Below are 6000 nucleotides of genomic sequence, written 5' to 3' on the forward strand. Positions count from 1 at the left end.
GACCAAAGTGTATTCAGGATGCTTTGAACATTAAATGAACACTCAAAATTCGACGACTTTGTTACTTGTTACTTTAAGGGAAACAGTTGGAAGGCTCTGAACAGGAAATACTAATCTTAATGGTGGATGGCAGTGGGAAACCAAATCATAGAATGCAGTCTTCTTGTCCATAGACTGCTTTCAAGGTAAGGACACAAACATTTTGTATATTGCCATTTGGGTAAACTATGTCTTTAAATTAGGGCTGGAAGAAAATCCTGCTTGCTCTCCAGGAGGGTTGGCCACCCCTGATCTATGTTTCCCAAGTGCTGGGTGTTTAAAAATGTTTTCTTGTTATAACAAATTCATTTCTCAAAATCACCCAACCTTAAAGAAAAATCTAATGAAGATCAATGATCAGGTGGTTTATACCTACTAGTTGAAGACCATCAGTAACACACTACGCCGCCAGGGACTCAAATCCTGCAATGCAAGACGTGTCCCCCTGCATAAGCCAGTACATGTCCAGGCCCGTCTGAAGTTTGCTAGAGTGCATTTGGATGATCCAGAAGAGGATTGGGAGAATGTCATATGGTCAGATGAAACCAAAATAGAACTTTTTGGTAAAAACTCAACTCGTCGTGTTTGGAGGACAAAGAATGCTGAGTTGCATCTAAAGAACACCATACCTACTGTGAAGCATGGGGGTGGAAACATCATGCTTTGGTGCTGTTTTTCTGCAAAGGGACCAGGATGACTGATCCGTGTAAAGGAAAGAATGAATGGGGCCATGTATCGTGAGATTTTGAGTGAAAACCTCCTTCCATCAGCAAGGGCATTGAAGATGAAACGTGGCTGGGTCTTTCAGCATGACAATGATCCCAAACACACCGCACAGGCAAAGAAGGAGTGGCTTCGTAAGAAGCATTTCAAGGTCCTGGAGTGGCCTAGCCAGTCTCCATATCTAAACCCCATAGAAAATCTTTGGAGGGAGTTGAAAGTCTGTGTTGCCCAGCGACAGCCCCAAAACATCACTGCTCTAGAGGGAGGTAGCTCAGTTGGTAGAGCATGGTGTTTGCAACGCCAGGGTTGTGGGTTCGATTCCCATGGGGGGCCAGTATGATTTTTTAAAAATAATGTATGCACTAACTGTAAGTCGCTCTGGATAAGAGCGTCTGCTAAATGACGTAAATGTAAATGTAATGTAAATTAGATCTGCATGGAGGAATGGGCCAAAATACCAGCAACAGTGTGTGAAAACCTTGTGAAGACTTACAGAAAACGTTTGACCTGTGTCATTGCCAACAAAGGGAATATAACAAAGTATTGAGAAACTTTTGTTATTGATCAAATACTTATTTTCCACCATAATTTGCAAATAAATTCATAAAAAATCCTACAATGTGATTTTCTGGATTTTTTTCTCTCAATTTGTCTGTCATAGTTGACGTGTACCTATGATGAAAATTACAGGCCTCTCTCATCTTTTTAAGTGGGAGAACTTGCACAATTGGTGGCTGACTAAATACTTTTTTTCCCCACTGTACAGTACCAGTCAAAAGTTTGGACACACCTACTCATTCAAGGGTTGTTCTTTATTTTTAGTATTTTCTACATTGCAGAATAATAGTGAAGACATCAAAACTATTAAATAACATATGGAACCATTTAGTAACCAAAAAAGTGTTAAACAAATGTCATGATCGTCGTAGAGAGTAGACCAATGCGCAGCGTTAGTTGCAAACATACTAAATCTTTATTATCTTTAGTGATAATATAAACAACAAACGAAACGTGCAGTCCTACGGTTAACACAACCAACACGGAAACAAACCAAACGGAAACATGATCCCACAAACACTAAGGGAAACAGACTGTTTAAATATGGCTCCCAATCAGAGACAACCAGCAACAGCTGACACTCGTTGCCTCTGATTGGGAGCCACTCTGGCCAACATAGAAATACCACAACTAGAACTCCCACACAGAACATAAAACACATAGACTCTACACACCCTGGCTCAACTTAAAAGAGTCCCTAGAGCCAGGGCGTGACAGTACCCCCCCCCAAAGGCGCGGACTCCGACCGCGCCAACAGAACACCACAGGGGAGGGACCGGGTGGGCACTCCGCCTTGGCGGCAGATCCGGCTCTGGGCATGAACCCCACTCCCTCTCTAACCCCCCACAGTACCCCTGGTCCGGTCTGGCCCTGCTGGCCGGAGCTGGACTGAACACTGGTGGAGCGGATTGCTCTAGCTCCGACGTGGAGCAGCTGACCGGTACCGGACCAGGCACCGGTGGAACAGGCACGGGCCGTGCCGGACTGACGACGCACACCACTGGCTTGGTGTGGGGAGCAGGAACAGGCCGAGCCGGGCTGACGAAACGTACCACTGACTTGGTGCGGAGAGCAGGAATGGACCGGGCCGGGCTGGCGACGCGCACCACTGACTTGGTGCGGGGCGCAGGAACAGACCGGGCCGGACTGGCGACGCGCACCATCGGCTTGGTGCGGGGAGCAGGAACAGGCCGGACCGGGCTGGCGACGCGCACCATAGGCTCGGTGCGGGGAGCAGGAACAGGCCGGGCCGGGCTGGCGACGCACACCATAGGCTTGGTGCGTGGAGCAGGAACAGACCGGGCCGGACTGGCGACGCGCCCCATCGGCTTGGTGCGGGGAGCAGGAATAGGCCGGACCGGGCTGGCGACGCGCACCATAGGCTCGGTGCGGAGAGCAGGAACAGGCCGGGCTGGGCTGGCGATGCGCACCATCGGCTTGGTGCGGGGAGCAGGAACAGGCCGGACCGGGCTGGCGACGCGCACCATAGGTTTGGTGCGGGGAGCAGGAACAGGCCGGGCTGGCGACGCGCACCATAGGCTTGGTGCGGGGAGCAGGAACAGGCCGGACCGGGCTGGCGACGCGCACCATAGGTTTGGTGCGGGGAGCAGGAACAGGCCGGGCTGGCGACGCGCACCATAGGCTTGGTGCGGGGAGAAGGAACAGGCCGGGCCGGGCTGACGACGCGCACCATAGGCTCGGTGCGGGGAGCAGGAACAGGCCGGGCCGGGCTGACGACACGCACCACAGGCTCGATGCGAGGAACAGGAACAGGCCGGACCGTACTGGGGACACACACCACTGGCCCTACGCAGGGATCAGGAACGGGCCGGGCCGGACTGGCGACGCGCCCCATCGGCTTGGTGCGGGGAGCAGGAACAGGCCGGACCGGGCTGGCGACGCGCACCATAGGCTCGGTGCGGAGAGCAGGAACAGGCCGGGCTGGGCTGGCGATGCGCACCATCGGCTTGGTGCGGGGAGCAGGAACAGGCCGGACCGGGCTGGCGACGCGCACCATAGGTTTGGTGCGGGGAGCAGGAACAGGCCGGGCTGGCGACGCGCACCATAGGCTTGGTGCGGGGAGCAGGAACAGGCCGGACCGGGCTGGCGACGCGCACCATAGGTTTGGTGCGGGGAGCAGGAACAGGCCGGGCTGGCGACGCGCACCATAGGCTTGGTGCGGGGAGCAGGAACAGGCCGGGCCGGGCTGACGACGCGCACCATAGGCTCGGTGCGGGGAGCAGGAACAGGCCGGGCCGGGCTGACGACACGCACCACAGGCTCGATGCGAGGAACAGGAACAGGCCGGACCGTACTGGGGACACACACCACTGGCCCTACGCAGGGATCAGGAACGGGCCGGACCGGACTTGTAACACACCCCAGTACCTCTCGCCGTGCCTCCACACTTTCCCTCTCCTCTGTGACCAGTGGCCCCCTTAACCTGGCGGCCTCCTCTGCACACCCGCTGGACCGCTCCATCGCGGCCTCCTGCTGCCCCGTCGTCCACGGCGTGAGCCCCCCCTTAAAAAAATTCTGGGGGTCTCTCCTCCCCGTGGACCAGGCCTCCCTAGTTCTCGCCAGACTCTCACCCCACTGCTCCAAAGTCCAACCTCTCTGCTCTTCACTTGGCTTGGCCCAGTCGAGACTCTTAATCCACTGCTCCATAGTCCAACCTCTCTGCTCTTCACTTGGCTTGGCCCAGTCGAGACTCCTACTCCACTGATCCCAAGTCCTTCCTCTCTCCTCTTCATGCTGCTTGGTCCAGTTTTGGTGGGATCTTCTGTCACGATCGTCGTAGAGAGTAGACCAATGCGCAGCGTTAGTTGCAAACATACTAAATCTTTATTATCTTTAGTGATAATATAAACAACAAACGAAACGTGCAGTCCTACGGTTAACACAACCAACACGGAAACAAACCAAACGGAAACATGATCCCACAAACACTAAGGGAAACAGACTGTTTAAATATGGCTCCCAATCAGAGACAACCAGCAACAGCTGACACTCGTTGCCTCTGATTGGGAGCCACTCTGGCCAACATAGAAATACCACAACTAGAACTCCCACACAGAACATAAACACATAGACTCTACACACCCTGGCTCAACATAAAAGAGTCCCTAGAGCCAGGGTGTGACAACAAATCAAAATATATTTGAGATTTGAGATTTTTCAAATAGCCACCCTTTGCCTTGATGACAGCTTTGCACACTCTTGGCATTATCTCAATCAGCTTCACCTGGAATGCTTTTCCCAACAGTCTTGAAGGAGTTCTCACATATGCTGAGCACTCGTTGGCTGCTTTTCCTTCACTCTGCTGTCCGACTCATCCCAAACCATCTCAATTGGGTTGAGGTCGGGTGATTGTGGAGTTTAGGTCATCTGATGCAGCACTCCATCACTATCTTTCTTGGTAAAATAGCCCTTACACTGCCTAGAGGTGTGTTGGGTCATTGTCCTGTTGAAAAACAAATGATAGTCCCACTAAGCCCAAACCAGATGGGATGGCGTATCGCTGCAGAATGCTGTGGTAGCAATGCTGGTTAAGTGTGCCTTGAATTCTAAATAAATCACAGACAGTGTCACCAGCAAAGCACCCCCACACCATAACACCTCCTCCTCCATGCTTTACGGTGGGAACTACACATGCGGAGATCATCCATTCACCCACACCGCGTCTCACAAAGACAGGGCGGTTGGAACCAAAAATCTCAAATTTGGACTCCAGACCAAAGGAGACATTTTCACCGGTCATGTTTCTTGGCCCAAGCAGGTCTCTTCTTCTTATTGGTGTCCTTTAGTAGTGGTTTCTTCGTAGCAATTCAACCATGAAGGCCTGATTCACACAGTCCCTCTGAACAGTTGATGTTGAGATGTGTCTGTGACTTTGGGCTGCAATTTCTGAGGCTGGTAACTCTAATGAACGTATCCTCTGCGTGAATCAGGCCTCCTGTGGTGGTCCTCATGAGAGCCAGTTTCATCACAGCACTTGATGGTTTTTGCGACTGCACTTGAAGATACTTTCAAAGTTCTTGAAATGTTCCGTATTGACTGACCTTCATTACTTAAAGTAATGATGGACTGTCGTTTCTCTTTGTTTATTTGAGCTGTCATTGCCATAATATGGACTTGGTCTTTTACCAAATAGGGTTATCTTCTATATACACTTTTTTGGTTACTACATGATTCCATATGTGTTATTTCATAGTTTTGAAGTCTTCACTACTATTCTACAATGTAAAAAAAAAAAAAAAACTTGAATGAGTAGGAATGTCCAAACTTTTGACTGGTAGTGTCTATCCATAAAACTTATGCCAGTTTCATGATTTCGACTGGCTGAGAAACGCTGCCTGCATGTCTGTCTCGTCCCGACTCTCGACACGTTCATTGCTTTGGGACAGCTGGAGATTGAATCTGAACATTGAAACAATGTTGCAAATGTCAGAGAGACCGACAGCAAGGTTTATACAAATCCCCAATGTTAAACTAAATGTTAGTCTAAAAGCAATGTGGGATAATGTCTAGATGCTTTTTTATACTGGAGTTTATAAATTGCCTGGCTGGCCTGATGAGACAGTGGATTGCGCAGTCAGGCATTTTAACGTCATAGATTTAGCGGGTGGTAACTTGTGGAATAGACACTGGCTGGAATGCGGTTTTAACCAATCAGCATTC

This window comes from Coregonus clupeaformis, unplaced genomic scaffold, assembly GCF_020615455.1.
Source record: "Coregonus clupeaformis isolate EN_2021a unplaced genomic scaffold, ASM2061545v1 scaf0128, whole genome shotgun sequence".
NCBI lineage: Eukaryota > Metazoa > Chordata > Actinopteri > Salmoniformes > Salmonidae > Coregonus > Coregonus clupeaformis.